This window comes from Pristiophorus japonicus, unplaced genomic scaffold (genome assembly GCF_044704955.1).
Source record: "Pristiophorus japonicus isolate sPriJap1 unplaced genomic scaffold, sPriJap1.hap1 HAP1_SCAFFOLD_81, whole genome shotgun sequence".
NCBI classification, from domain to species: Eukaryota; Metazoa; Chordata; class Chondrichthyes; family Pristiophoridae; genus Pristiophorus; species Pristiophorus japonicus.
This window is the reverse complement of record NW_027254729.1, coordinates 359,348-375,792: the sequence shown is the minus strand read 5'-3', so window position 1 is coordinate 375,792 and position 16,445 is coordinate 359,348. Positions and strand designations below refer to the sequence as shown.

General features: G+C 61.9%; 1 pseudogene; it reads left to right on the top strand.

The window, feature by feature from the left end:
- The window catches only part of LOC139257140 (zinc finger protein 585A-like), a 1,288,295-nt pseudogene that overhangs the window by 1,234,797 nt on the left and 37,053 nt on the right, over positions 1-16,445 (top strand).

Sequence of the window (16,445 nt, the reverse complement as noted above, 5' to 3'; positions counted from 1 at the left end):
AATTTGGTTACATTACACTCTGTCCCTTTATACAAGTCACTAATATAGATTGTAAATAATTGAGGCCGATCCCTGCGGCACCCCATTAGTCACCATTTGCCAAACAGAAAATGACCCATTAATCCCAATTCTCTGTCTTCAGTTAGATAGCCCACTCTCTATCCATATTACCCCCAATCCCATGAACTTTTATCTTGTGCAGTAGCCTTTTATATGTCCCCTTATCGAAAGTCTTCTGGAAATCCAAATACACCACGTCCACTGGTTCCCCCTTATCCACGCTGCTCATTACATCCTCAAACAACTCCAGCAAATTTGTCAAACATGAGTTCTCTTTCATAAACCCATGCTGACTCTGCTTGTCCTGCTACTCGTTCCTTAATAATGGACTCCAGCTTTTCCCAACAACAGATGTTAGGTTAACTAGTCTATAGTTTCCTGTTTTATGCCTCAGTCATTTTTTAAATAGCGGTGTTACATTTGTGGTTTTCCAAACCGCTGGGATCTCTCCACAATCCAGAGAGTTCTGGCAGATTTCAACCAACGCATCCACTATTATCTGAATGGTGACAGATTAGGAAAAGGGGAGGTGCAACGAGACCTGGGTGTCATCGTGCATCAGTCATTGAAGGTTGGCATGCAGATACAGCAGGCGGTTAAGAAAGCAAATGGCATGTTGGCCTTCATAGCGAGGGGATTTGAGTATCGAGGCAGGGAGGTGTTACTACAGCTTGATGAGGCCACACCTGGAGTATTGTGTACAGTTTTGGTCTCCTTACTTTTGGAAGGACATTCTTACGATTGAGGGAGTGCAGCGAAGGTTCACCAGACTGATTCCTGGGATGGCGGGACTGACATATCAAGAAAGACTGGATCAACTGGGTTTGTATTCGCTGGAGTTTAAAAGATTGAGACGGGATCTCTGCAGCCACTCCTTTAAGACCCTTGGATGCAGGCCATGATGTCCAGGGGACCTCTCCACCTTTAGTCCCATTATTTTACAGCTTACTTTTTCTTTAGTGTCAGTGATAGTTTTAAGTACCCACTTCCTTCTCCCCCTTGATTATTATTGGGATGTATTTCGTATCTTCACTAAATATATTCTAAAAGGAGTTAGATGTAGTCCTTACGACTCGGGGGATTAAGGAGTATGGCGAGAAAGAGGAATGGCGGACTGAAGTTGCATGTTCAGCCATGAACTCAATGTTTCCTGGTGCAGGCGCGAAGGGCCGAATGGCCTACTCCTGTACCTATTTTCTCTGTTTTTATACAGCACCCCACAGGGACATCACACACTGTCCCTTCCCTGGAGAAGCTCAGAGTCAGATACAGAGCGTACTGCACCCCACAGGGACATCACACACTTTCCCCTCCCTGGGGCAGCTCAGAGTCAGACACTGAACATACTGCACCCCACAGAGACATCACACACTGCCGCCACCCTGGGGTAGCTCAGAGTCAGACACTGAACATACTGCACCCCACAGGGAAATCACACAATACCCCCTCCATGGGGCAGCTCAGGGTCAGTTACTGAACATACTGTACCTCACAGGGACATCACACACTGCTCCCTCCCTCGGATAGCTCAGGATCAGACACTGTACCCCACAGGGACATCACACACTGCCCCCTCCCTGGTGTAGCTCAGGGTCAGACACTGCACCCCACAGGGACATCACACACTGCCCCCTCCCTGGGGCAGCTTAGGTTCAGACACTGCACCCCACAGGTACATCATACATTACCCACTCCCTGGGGCAGCTCAGAATCAGACACTGAACATACTGCACCCCACAGGGACATCACACACTGCCCCCTCCCTGGGGTAGCTCAGGGTCAGACACTGCACCCCACAGGGATATCACACACTGCCCCGTCCCTGGGGCCGCTTAGGATCAGACAGTGAACATACTGCACACTACAGGGACATCACACACAGCCCCCTCCCTGGGGCAGCTCAGGGTCAGACACTGCACCCCACAGGGACATCACACACTATCCCCTCCCTGGGGCAGCTCAGAGTCAGACACTGAACATACTGCACCCCACAGGGACAGCACACGCTGCCCCCTCCCTGGGGCAGCTGAGGGTCAGACACTGAACATACTGCACACTACAGGGTCTGCACGATCTGCCCTGTTTCTGGGGGTGTCGCAGCTGAGGGTCCGCAGACAGAAGGGGAACTTCTTCAAACCTTCTGGTCATGAATCCTGAGTCAGATTGATGTCGAATCCCCACATTTTGCGCTCCTCCTGAGAAGTCACAGAGACCATGGAACCTCACGGACCCTGGAGAAGCTCCCAGACCGCAGAGCTCTGCCCCACAGATCTGTGATACTGGGTCACCACATGTGGGCAGTGATACCTCGGCCTCACCCCCCCACCCACAGACTCCCCCCTCCACTCTCACTGTATGCTGCATGGAGTTATATTTATCCACAGCCGCTCTCCTCCCCTGAAGACGCTGACTCTGGTTGCAGAAATACAAATCAAACATCTTCAATTCCCAGCACACATTCAGGAAATGTGCGCCACTTACCGATCACTGTACAGGGCTGGAGCAGACATCACCTCCCTCAATTATCCTGGTCCCAGACTGACCCAGAACCAGATCCCCCCTCACCCTGCCCTGTCCCAGACCTCCAATCATCCTCCCCTGTACCAGACTGACCCAGAACCCTCCTCACCCTCCCCTGTCCCAGACTGACCGAGACCTCCCCTCAATCTCCCCTGTCCCAGACCTCCCCTCACACTCCCCTGTTCCCGACTGACCCAGAACCCACTCACCCTCCCCTATCCCAGACCCCACCCCTCACCCTCCCCTGTCCAAGACTGACCGAGATCTCCCCTCACTCTCCCCTGTCCCAGACCTTCCCTCACACTCCCCTGTCCCAGACTGAACCAGAACCCTCCTCACCCTCCCCTGTCCCAGACTGACCCAGACCTCCCCTTACACTCCCCTGTCCCAGACTGACCCAGAATATCCTCACAATCTCTTGTCCCAGACTGACCCAGACCTCCCCTCAACCTCCACTGTCCCAGACTGACCCAGACCTCCCCTCACCCTCCCCTGTCCCAGACTGACTCAGAAACCCCCACACACTCCCCTGTCCCAGACTGACTCAGACCTCCCCTCACTCACCCCTATCCCAGATTGACCCAGAACCCCTCGCACTCCCCTGTCCCAGACTGACTCAGAACCCACCTCACCCTCCCCTGTCCCAGACTGAATCAGACCTCCCCTCACCACCCCTGTCCCAGACTGACCCATAAACCCCTCACCCTCCCCTGTCCCAGCCTAACCCAGAACACCCTCACCCTCCCCTGTCCCAGACTGATCCAGAACCCCATGATCCTCCCCTGTCCCAGACTGGCCCAGAAACCCCTCACCCTCCCCTGTCCCAGACTCACTCAGAACCCCATCACCTTCCACTGTCCCAGACTGACTCAGAACCCCTCACCCTCCCCTGTCCCAGACTGACCTTGACTTCCCCGAACCCGCCCTGTCCCAGACTGACCCAGAACCCCCTCACCCTCCCCTGTCCCAGACCTCCGCGCACCCGACACGATCCCAGACTGATCCAGATACCCCACACCCTCCCCTATCCCAGACTAACCCCGAACCCCCTCACCTTCCCCTGTCCCAGATCTCCCCTCACCCTGCCCTGTCCCAGACTGAACCAGAACCCCCTCACCCTCCCCTTTCCCAGACAGACGCAGACCTCCCCTCACCCACCCGTGTCCCAGACTGACCCAGAAGCCCTCACCCTCCCCTGTCCCAGACTGACTCAGGCCTCCACTCACCCTCCCCTATCACAGACCTTCCCTCAATCTGCGCTGTCCCAGACTACCTCAGAACCCCCCTCACTCTCCCCTGTACCAGACTGACCCAGAACCCCCTCGCCCTCCCCTGTCGCTGACTGACCTAGAACACCCTCACCCACCCCTGTCCCAGACTGACTCAGAACCCCCCTCACCCTCCCCTGTCCCAGACTGACTCAGACCTCCCCACACCCTCCCCATCCCAGACTGACTCAGACCTCCCCACACCCTCCACTGTCCCAGACTGACCCAGAAACCCTCACCCCCCCCTGTCCCAAATTAACCCAGAACCCCCTCACCCTACCCTGTCCCAGATTGACCTAGAACCCCCTCACCCTCCCCTGTCCCATACTGACCCCGAACCCCCTCACCCTCCCCTGTCCCAGACTGACTCAGAACTCCTCACCCTCCCCTGTCCCAGACTGACCCAGACCTCCCCTCATCCTCCCCGGTCCCAGACTGACCAAGCACCCCCTCACCCTTCCCTGTCCCAGACCTCCCATCAACCTCCCCGTCCCAGGCTGACCCAGAACCTTCCTCACCCTCCCCTGTCCCAGACTGACCCAGACCTCCCCTCATCCTCCCCTGTCCCAGACTGCCCCAGAAACCCCCCACCCTCCCGTGTCCCAGACTGACCCAGAACCCCTCACCATCCCCTGTCCCAGGCTGACCCAGACCTCCCGCACGCTCCCCTGTCCCAGACTGACGTAGAACCCCCACACCCTCCCCTATCCCAGGCTAACCCAGGACCCCCTCACCCTCCCCTGTCCCAGACTGACCCAGACCCCCCTCACCCTCCCCTGTCCCACACTGACATAGAACCCCCTCAGGCTCACCCGGTCCCAGACTGACCCAGACCCCCCTCACCCTCCGCTGTCCCAGACTGACCCAGAACCCCCTCAATCTCCCCTGTCCCATACCTCCGGTCACCCTCCCCTCTCCCAGACTGATCCAGAACCCCCTCACCCTCCCCTGTCCCAGACTGACCCAGAACTCCCTCACCCTCCCCTGGCCCAGACCTCCCCTCACCCTCCCCTGTCCCCGACTGACCCCGAACCCTCCTCACCCTCCCATGTCCCAGACTGACGCAGACCTCCCCTCACCGTCCCCTGTCCCAGACTGCCCAAGATCCCCCTCACACTCCCCTGTCCCAGACTGACCCAGAAGCCCTCACCCTCCCCTGTCCCAGACCTCCCCTCACCCTCCCCTGTCCCAGACTGACCCAGAACCCTCCTCACCCTCCCATGTCCCAGACTGACGCAGACCTCCCCTCACCCTCCCCTGTCCCAGACTGCCCAAGAACCCCCTCAAACTCCCCTGTCCCAGACTGACCCAGAATCCCTCACCCTCCCCTGTCCCAGGCTGAACCAGACCTCCCGCACCCTCCCCTGTCTCTGAATGACCTAGAACCCCCTCACCCTCCCCTGTCCCAGACTGACCCAGAACCCCCTCACCCTCCCCTGTCCCAGACTGACCCAGACCCCCCTCACCCTCCCCTGTCCCAGACTGACCCAGACCCCCCTCACCCTCCCCTGTCCCAGACTGCCCAAGAACCCCCTCAAACTCCCCTGTCCCAGACTGACCCAGAAGCCCTCACCCTCCCCTGTCCCAGGCTGAAACAGACCTCCCGCACCCTCCCCTGTCTCTGAATGACCTAGAACCCCCTCACCCTCCCCTGTCCCAGGCTAACCCAGAAACCCCTCACCCTCCCCTGTCCCAGACTGACCCAGACCCCCCTCACCCTCCCCTGTCCCAGACTGACCGAGAACACCCTCACCCGGCCCTGTCCCAGACAGACCCAGATCTCCCCTCACCCTCCCCTGTCCCAAACTGAACCAGAGCTCCGCTCACACTCCGCTGTCCCAGACTGACCCAGTACTCCCTCACCCTCCCCTGTCTCTGACTGACCCAGACCTCCCCTCACCGTCCCCTGTCCCAGACTGACCCAGAACCCGCTCAGCCTCGCCTGTCCCAGACTGACCCAGAACCTTCCTCACCCTCCCCTGTCCCAGACTGACCCAGACCTCCCCTCACCCTCCCCTGTCCCAGACTGACCCAGAACCCCCTCACCCTCCCGTGTCCCAGATTGACCCTGAACCCCCCACCCTCCCCTGTCCCAGGCTGACCCAGACCTCCCGCACCCTCCCCTGTCTCTGACTTACCTAGAACCCCCTCACCCTCTCCTGTCCCAGACTGACCCAGAACCCACTCACCCTCCACTGTCCCAGACTGACCCAGAACCCCTCACCCTCCACTGTCCCTGGCTAGCCCAGAACCCCCTCACCCTCCCCTGTCCCAGACTGACCTTGACACCCCTAACCCTCCCCTGTCCTAGACTGACCCAGAACCTCCTCACCCTCCCCTGTCCCAGACCTGAGCTCACCCTCCCCTGTCCCAGACTGATCCAGAACCCCCTCACCCTCCCCTGTCCCAGACTGACCCAGAACACTCCTCAACCTCCCCTGTCCCAGACTGACGCAGAACTCCCCTCACCCTCCCCTGTCCCAGACTGCCCAAGAACCCCCTCACTCTCCCCTGTACCAGATTGACCCAGAAGCCCTCTCCCTCCCCTGTCCCAGGTTGACCCAGACCTCCCGTCACGCTCCCTGTCCCAGATTGACCCAGACTTCCCCTCACCCTCCCCTGTCCCAGACTGACCCAGAACCCCGTCACCCTCCCCTGTACCAGACCTCCGCTCACCCTCCCGTGTCCCAAACTGACCCAGACCCCCTCACCCTCCCCTGTCCCAGACCTCCGCTCACCCTCCCCTGTCTAAGACTGAACCAGAACACCTCACCCGCCCCTGTCCCAGACTGACCCAGAACGCCCTCAACCACCCCTGTCCCAGACCTCCCCTCACCCTCCCCTGTCCCAGACTGACACAGATCCCTCCTCACCCTCCCCTGTCCCAGACTGACGCAGACCTCCCCTCACCCTCCCCTGTCCCAGACTGCCCAAGAACCCCCTCACCCTCCCCTGTCCCAGACTGACCTAGAACCCACTCACCCTCCACTCTCCCAGACTGACGTAGAACACCCTCACCCGCCCCTGTCCCAGACTGATCCAGATCTCCCCTCACCCTCCCCTGTCCCAAACTGACCCAGACCTCCGCTCACCCTCCGCTGTCCCAGACTGACCCAGACCTCCCATCACCCTCCCCTGTCCGAGACTGACCCAGAACCCGCTCACCATCCCCTGTCCCAGACCGCCCATCACCCTCCCCTGTCCCAGACAGACCCAGAACCTTCCTCACCCTCCCCTGTCCCAGACGACCCAGACCTCCCCTCACCCTCCCCTGTCCCAGACTGCCCCAGAATCCCCTCACCCTGCCGTGTCCCAGATTGACCCAGAATCCCTCACCCTCCCCTGTCCCAGGCTGACCCAGACCTCCCGCACCCTCCCCTGTCTCTGACTGACCAAGAACCCCCTCACCCTCCCCTGTCCTAGACTGACCCAGAACCTCCTCACCCTCCCCTGTCCCAGACCTGAGCTCACCCTCCCCTGTCCCAGACTGATCCAGAACCCCCTCACCCTCCCCTGTCCCAGACTGACCCAGAACACTCCTCAACCTCCCCTGTCCCAGACTGACGCAGAACTCCCCTCACCCTCCCCTGTCCCAGACTGCCCAAGAACCCCCTCACTCTCCCCTGTACCAGATTGACCCAGAAGCCCTCTCCCTCCCCTGTCCCAGGTTGACCCAGACCTCCCGTCACGCTCCCTGTCCCAGATTGACCCAGACTTCCCCTCACCCTCCCCTGTCCCAGACTGACCCAGAACCCCGTCACCCTCCCCTGTACCAGACCTCCGCTCACCCTCCCGTGTCCCAAACTGACCCAGACCCCCTCACCCTCCCCTGTCCCAGACCTCCGCTCACCCTCCCCTGTCTAAGACTGAACCAGAACACCTCACCCGCCCCTGTCCCAGACTGACCCAGAACGCCCTCAACCACCCCTGTCCCAGACCTCCCCTCACCCTCCCCTGTCCCAGACTGACACAGATCCCTCCTCACCCTCCCCTGTCCCAGACTGACGCAGACCTCCCCTCACCCTCCCCTGTCCCAGACTGCCCAAGAACCCCCTCACCCTCCCCTGTCCCAGACTGACCTAGAACCCACTCACCCTCCACTCTCCCAGACTGACGTAGAACACCCTCACCCGCCCCTGTCCCAGACTGATCCAGATCTCCCCTCACCCTCCCCTGTCCCAAACTGACCCAGACCTCCGCTCACCCTCCGCTGTCCCAGACTGACCCAGACCTCCCATCACCCTCCCCTGTCCGAGACTGACCCAGAACCCGCTCACCATCCCCTGTCCCAGACCGCCCATCACCCTCCCCTGTCCCAGACAGACCCAGAACCTTCCTCACCCTCCCCTGTCCCAGACGACCCAGACCTCCCCTCACCCTCCCCTGTCCCAGACTGCCCCAGAATCCCCTCACCCTGCCGTGTCCCAGATTGACCCAGAATCCCTCACCCTCCCCTGTCCCAGGCTGACCCAGACCTCCCGCACCCTCCCCTGTCTCTGACTGACCAAGAACCCCCTCACCCTCCCCTGTCCTAGACTGACCCAGAACCTCCTCACCCTCCCCTGTCCCAGACCTGAGCTCACCCTCCCCTGTCCCAGACTGATCCAGAACCCCCTCACCCTCCCCTGTCCCAGACTGACCCAGAACACTCCTCAACCTCCCCTGTCCCAGACTGACGCAGAACTCCCCTCACCCTCCCCTGTCCCAGACTGCCCAAGAACCCCCTCACTCTCCCCTGTACCAGATTGACCCAGAAGCCCTCTCCCTCCCCTGTCCCAGGTTGACCCAGACCTCCCGTCACGCTCCCTGTCCCAGATTGACCCAGACTTCCCCTCACCCTCCCCTGTCCCAGACTGACCCAGAACCCCGTCACCCTCCCCTGTACCAGACCTCCGCTCACCCTCCCGTGTCCCAAACTGACCCAGACCCCCTCACCCTCCCCTGTCCCAGACCTCCGCTCACCCTCCCCTGTCTAAGACTGAACCAGAACACCTCACCCGCCCCTGTCCCAGACTGACCCAGAACGCCCTCAACCTCCCCTGTCCCAGACCTCCCCTCACCCTCCCCTGTCCCAGACTGACACAGATCCCTCCTCACCCTCCCCTGTCCCAGACTGACGCAGACCTCCCCTCACCCTCCCCTGTCCCAGACTGCCCAAGAACCCCCTCACCCTCCCCTGTCCCAGACTGACCTAGAACCCACTCACCCTCCACTCTCCCAGACTGACGTAGAACACCCTCACCCGCCCCTGTCCCAGACTGATCCAGATCTCCCCTCACCCTCCCCTGTCCAAAACTGACCCAGACCTCCGCTCACCCTCCGCTGTCCCAGACTGACCCAGACCTCCCATCACCCTCCCCTGTCCGAGACTGACCCAGAACCCGCTCACCATCCCCTGTCCCAGACCGCCCATCACCCTCCCCTGTCCCAGACAGACCCAGAACCTTCCTCACCCTCCCCTGTCCCAGACGACCCAGACCTCCCCTCACCCTCCCCTGTCCCAGACTGCCCCAGAATCCCCTCACCCTGCCGTGTCCCAGATTGACCCAGAATCCCTCACCCTCCCCTGTCCCAGGCTGACCCAGACCTCCCGCACCCTCCCCTGTCTCTGACTGACCAAGAACCCCCTCACCCTCCCCTGTCCCAGACTGACCCAGAACCCCCTCACCCTCCCCTGTCCCAGACTGACCCAGAACCCACTCACCCTCCAATGTCCCAGACTGACACAGAACCCCTCACCCTCTGCTGTCCCAGGCTAACCCAGAACCCCCTCACCCTCCCCTGTCCCAGACTGACCTTGAAACCCCTCACCCTCCCCTGTCCTAGACTGACGTAGAACACCCTCACCCGCCCCTGTACCAGACTGTCCCAGACCCCCACTCAACCTCCCCTGTCCCAGACTGACCCAGACCTCCCCTCACCCTCCCCTGTCCCAGACTGACCCAGAACCCCTTCACACTCCCCTGTCCCAGACTGGCCTAGAACCCCCTCACGCACCCAGGTCCCAGACTGATCCAGACCCCCTCACCCTCCCCTGTCCCAGACTGACCCAGAACCCTCTCACCCTCCCATGTCCCAGACCTCCGCTCACCCTCCCCTGTCCCAGACTGATCCAGAACCCCCTCACCCTCCCCTGTCCCAAACTGACCCAGAACCCTCCTCACCCTCCCCTGTCCCAGACTGACGCAGAACTCCCCTCACCCTCCCCTGTCCCAGACTGACCCAGACCCCCCTCCCCCTCCCCAGTCCCAGACTGACCCAGAACCCCCTCACCCTCCCCTGTCCCAGACCTCCGCTCACCCTCCCCTGTCTCAGACTGATCCAGAACCCCTCACACTCACCTGTCCCAGACTGACCCAGAACGCCCTCAACCTCCCCTGTCCCAGACCTCCCCTCACCCTCCCCTGTCCCAGAGTGACACTGAACACTCCTCACCCTACCCTGTCCCAGACTGACGCAGACCTCCCCTCACCCTCCCCTGTCGCAGACTGCCCAGAACCCCCTCACCCTCCCCTGTCCCAGACTGACCCAGAACCCACTCACCCTCCAATGTCCCAGACTGACACAGAACCCCTCACCCTCTGCTGTCCCAGGCTAACCCAGAACCCCCTCACCCTCCCCTGTACCAGACTGACCTTGAAACCCCTCACCCTCCCCTGTCCTAGACTGACCTAGAACACCCTCACCCGCCCCTGTACCAGACTGTCCCAGACCCCCACTCAACCTCCCCTGTCCCAGACTGACCCAGACCTCCCCTCACCCTCCCCTGTCCCAGACTGACCCAGAACCCCCTCACACTCCCCTGTCCCAGACTGGCCTAGAACCCACTCACGCACCCAGGTCCCAGACTGATCCAGACCCCCTCACCCTCCCCTGTCCCAGACTGACCCAGAAATCTCTCACCCTCCCATGTCCCAGACCTCCGCTCACCCTCCCCTGTCCCAGACTGATCCAGAACCCCCTCACCCTCCCCTGTCCCAAACTGACCCAGAACCCTCCTCACCCTCCCCTGTCCCAGACTGACGCAGAACTCCCCTCACCCTCCCCTGTCCCAGACTGCCCAAGAACCCCCTCACCCTCCCCTGCACCAGACTGACCCAGAACCCCCTCACCCTCCCCTGTACCAGACCTCCGCACACCCTCCCGTGTCCCAGACTGACCCAGACCGCATTCACCCTCTCCAGTCCCAGACTGACCCAGAAGCCCTCACCATCCCCTGTCCCAGGCTGAACCAGACCTCCCGCACCCTCCTCTGTCCCAGACTGACGTAGAACCCCCTCACCCTCCCCTGTCCCAGACTGACCCAGAACTCCCTCACCCTTCCCTGTCCCAGACCTCCCCTCACCCTCCCCTGTCCCAGACTGACCCACAACCCTCCTCACCCTCCCATGTCCCAGACTGACGCAGACCTCCCCTCACCCTCCCCTGTCCTTGACTGCCCAAGAACCCCCTCACACTTTCCTGTCCCAGACTGACCCAGAAGCCCTCACCCTCCCCTGTCCCAGGCTGAACCAGACCTCCCGCACCCTCCCCTGTCTCTGACTGACCAAGAACCCCCTCACCCTCCCCTGTCACAGACTGACCCAGAACCCCCTCACCCTCCCCTGTCCCAGACTGATATAGAACTCCTCACCCTCCCCTGTCCCAGGCTAACCCATAACCCCCTCACCCTCCCCTGTCCCAGACTGACCCAGACCCCCCTCACCCTCCCCTGTCCCAGACTGACCTAGAACACCCTCACCCGCCCCTGTCCCAGACTGACCCAGATCTTCCCTCACCCTCCCCTGTCCCAAACTGACCCAGACCACCGCTCACACTCCGCTGTCCCAGACTGACCCAGTACTCCCTCACCCTCCTCTGTCTCTGACTGACCCAGACCTCCCCTCACCCTCCCCTGTCCCAGACTGACCCAGAACCCGCTCACCCTCCCCTGTCCCAGACCGCCCATCACCCTCCCCTGTCCCAGACTGACCCAGAACCTCCCTCACCCTCCTCTGTCCCAACTGACCCAGACCTCCCCTCACGCTCCCCTGTCCCAGACTGCCCCAGAACCCCCTCACCATCCCGTGTCCCAGATTGACCCAGAACTCCTCACCCTCCCCTGTCCCAGGCTGACCCAGACCTCCCGCACCCTCCCCTCTCTCTGACTGACCTAGAACCCCCTCACCCTCTCCTGTCCCAGACTGACCCAGAACCCACTCACCCTCCACTGTCCCAGACTGACCCAGAACCCCTCACCCTACGCTGTCCCAGGCTAACCCAGAACCCCCTCACCCTCTCCTGTCCCAGACTTACCTTGACACCCCTAACCCTCCCCTGTCCTAGACTGACCTAGAACACCCTCACCCGCCCCTGTACCAGACTGACCCAGACCTCCCCTCAACCTCCCCTGTTCCAGACTGACCCAGACCTCCCCTCACCCTCCCCTGTCCCAGACTGACCCAGACCACCCTCACCCTCCCCTGTCCCAGACTGGCCTAGAACCCCCTCACGCACCCAGGTCCCAGACTGACCTAGACCCCCCTCACCCTCCCCTGTCCCAGGTTGACCCAGAACCCCCTCACCCTCCCCTGTCGCAGACCTGCGCTCACCCTCCCCTGTCCCAGACCTGCGCTCACCCTCCGCTGTCCCAGACTGATCCAGAACCCCCTCACCCTCCCCTGTCCCACACTGACCCAGAACCCTCCTCACCCTCCCCTGTCCCAGACTGACGCAGAACTCCCCTCACCCTCCCCTGTCCCAGACTGCCTTAGAACCCCCTCACCCTCCCCTGTACCAGATTGACCCAGAAGCCCTCTCCCTCCCCTGTCCCAGGTTGACCCAGACCTCCCGTCACGCTCCCCTGTCCCAGACTGACCCAGACTTCCCCTCACCCTCCCCTGTCCCAGACTGACCCAGAACCCACTCACCCTCCCCTGTACCCGACCTCCGCTCACCCTCCCGTGTCCCAGACTGACCCAGACCCCCCTCCCCCTCCTCAGTCCCAGACTGACCCAGAACCCCCTCACCCTCCCCTGTCCCAGACCTCCGCTCACCCTCCCCTGTCTCAGACTGATCCAGAACCCCTCACACTCACCTGTCCCAGACTGACCCAGAACGCCCTCAACCTCCCCTGTCCCAGACCTCCCCTCACCCTCCCCTGTCCCAGAGTGACACTGAACACTCCTCACCCTACCCTGTCCCAGACTGACGAAGACCTCCTCTCACCCTCCCCTGTCGCAGACTGCCCAGAACCCCCTCACCCTCCCCTGTCCCAGACTGACCCAGAACCCACTCACCCTCCAATGTCCCAGACTGACACAGAACCCCTCACCCTCTGCTGTCCCAGGCTAACCCAGAACCCCCTCACCCTCCCCTGTCCCAGACTGACCTTGAAACCCCTCACCCTCCCCTGTCCTAGACTGACCTAGAACACACTCACCCGCCCCTGTACCAGACTGTCCCAGACCCCCACTCAACCTCCCCTGTCCCAGACTGACCCAGACCTCCCCTCACCCTCCCCTGTCCCAGACTGACCCAGAACCCCCTCACACTCCCCTGTCCCAGACTGGCCTAGAACCCCCTCACGCACCCAGGTCCCAGACTGATCCAGACCCCCTCACCCTCCCCTGTCCCAGACTGACCCAGAACCCTCTCACCCTCCCATGTCCCAGACCTCCGCTCACCCTCCCCTGTCCCAGACTGATCCAGAACCCCCTCACCCTCCCCTGTCCCAAACTGACCCAGAACCCTCCTCACCCTCCCCTGTCCCAGACTGACGCAGAACTCCCCTCACCATCCCCTGTCCCAGACTGCCCAAGAACCCCCTCACCCTCCCCTGCACCAGACTGACCCAGAACCCCCTCACCCTCCCCTGTACCAGACCTCCGCACACCCTCCCGTGTCCCAGACTGACCCAGACCGCATTCACCCTCTCCAGTCCCAGACTGACCCAGAAGCCCTCACCATCCCCTGTCCCAGGCTGAACCAGACCTCCCGCACCCTCCTCTGTCCCAGACTGACGTAGAACACCCTCACCCTCCCCTGTCCCAGACTGACCCAGAACTCCCTCACCATCCCCTGTCCAAGACCTCCCCTCACCCTCCCCTGTCCCAGACTGACCCACAACCCTCCTCACCCTCCCATGTCCCAGACTGACGCAGACCTCCCCTCACCCTCCCCTGTCCTTGACTGCCCAAGAACCCCCTCACACTTTCCTGTCCCAGACTGACCCAGAAGCCCTCACCCTCCCCTGTCCCAGGCTGAACCAGACCTCCCGCACTCTCCCCTGTCTCTGACTGACCAAGAACCCCCTCACCCTTCCCTGTCCCAGACTGACCCAGAACCCCCTCACCCTCCCCTGTCCCAGACTGATATAGAACTCCTCACCCTCCCCTGTCCCTGGCTAACCCATAACCCCCTCACCCTCCCCTGTCCCAGACTGACCCAGACCCCCCTCACCCTCCCCTGTCCCAGACTGACCTAGAACACCCTCACCCGCCCCTGTCCCAGACTGACCCAGATCTTCCCTCACCCTCCCCTGTCCCAAACTGACCCAGACCACCGCTCACACTCCGCTGTCCCAGACTGACCCAGTACTCCCTCACCCTCCTCTGTCTCTGACTGACCCAGACCTCCCCTCACCCTCCCCTGTCCCAGACTGACCCAGAACCCGCTCACCCTCCCCTGTCCCAGACCGCCCATCACCCTCCCCTGTCCCAGACTGACCCTGAACCTCCCTCACCCTCCTCTGTCCCAACTGACCCAGACCTCCCCTCACGCTCCCCTGTCCCAGACTGCCCCAGAACCCCCTCACCATCCCGTGTCCCAGATTGACCCAGAACTCCTCACCCTCCCCTGTCCCAGGCTGACCCAGACCTCCCGCACCCTCCCCTCTCTCTGACTGACCTAGAACCCCCTCACCCTCTCCTGTCCCAGACTGACCCAGAACCCACTCACCCTCCACTGTCCCAGACTGACCCAGAACCCCTCACCCTACGCTGTCCCAGGCTAACCCAGAACCCCCTCACCCTCTCCTGTCCCAGACTTACCTTGACACCCCTAACCCTCCCCTGTCCTAGACTGACCTAGAACACCCTCACCCGCCCCTGTACCAGACTGACCCAGACCTCCCCTCAACCTCCCCTGTTCCAGACTGACCCAGACCTCCCCTCACCCTCCCCTGTCCCAGACTGACCCAGACCACCCTCACCCTCCCCTGTCCCAGACTGGCCTAGAACCCCCTCACGCACCCAGGTCCCAGACTGACCCAGAACCCCCTCACCCTCCCCTGTTGCAGACCTGCGCTCACCCTCCCCTGTCCCAGACCTGCGCTCACCCTCCGCTGTCCCAGACTGATCCAGAACCCCCTCACCCTCCCCTGTCCCACACTGACCCAGAACCCTCATCACCCTCCCCTGTCCCAGACTGACGCAGAACTCCCCTCACCCTCCCCTGTCCCAGACTGCCTTAGAACCCCCTCACCCTCCCCTGTACCAGATTGACCCAGAAGCCCTCTCCCTCCCCTGTCCCAGGTTGACCCAGACCTCCCGTCACGCTCCCCTGTCCCAGACTGACCCAGACTTCCCCTCACCCTCCCCTGTCCCAGACTGACCCAGAACCCCCTCACCCTCCCCTGTACCCGTCCTCCGCTCACCCTCCCGTGTCCCAGACTGACCCAGACCCCCCTCCCCCTCCCCAGTCCCAGACTGACCCAGAACCCCTCACACTCACCTGTCCCAGACTGACCCAGAACGCCCTCAACCTCCCCTGTCCCAGACCTCCCCTCACCCTCCCCTGTCCCAGAGTGACACTGAACACTCCTCACCCTACCCTGTCCCAGACTGACGCAGACCTCCCCTCACCCTCCCCTGTCGCAGACTGCCCAAGAACCCCCTCACCCTCCCCTGACCCAGGTTGACCCAGACCCCCCTCGCCCTCCCCTGTCCCTGACTGACTTAGGACCCCCTCACCCTACCCTGTCCCAGACTAACCCAGAACCCCCTCACCATCCCCTGTCCCAGACTGACTCAGGCCTCCTCTCACACTCCCCTGTCCCAGAACTTCCCTCACCCTGCCCTGTACCAGACTGACTGAGAACCCCCTCACGCTCCCCTGTCCCAGACCTCCGCTCACCCTCCCCTGTCTCAGATTGATCCAGAATCCGCTCACCCTCCCCTGTCCCAGACTGTCCCAGAACGCCCTCAACCTCCCCTGTCCCAGAACTCCCCTCACCCTCCCCTGTCCCAGACTGAAACGGAACCCTCCTCACCCTCTCCTGTCCCAGACTGACGCAGACCTCCCCTCAACCTCCCCTGTCCCAGACTGCCCAAGAACCCCCTCACCCTCCCCTGTCCCAGGTTGACCCAGACCCCCCTCGCCCTCCCCTGTCCCTGACTGACCTAGAAGCCCCTCACCCTACCCTGTCCGAGACTGACCCAGAACCCCGTCACCCTCCCCTGTCCCAGACTGACTCAGGCCTCCTCTCACACTCACCTGTCCCAGAACTTCCCTCACCCTGCCCTGTCCCAGACTGATTCAGAACCCCTCTCACCCTACCCTGTCCCAGACTGACTCAGAATCCCCTCACACTCCCCTGACCCAGACTGACTCAGACCT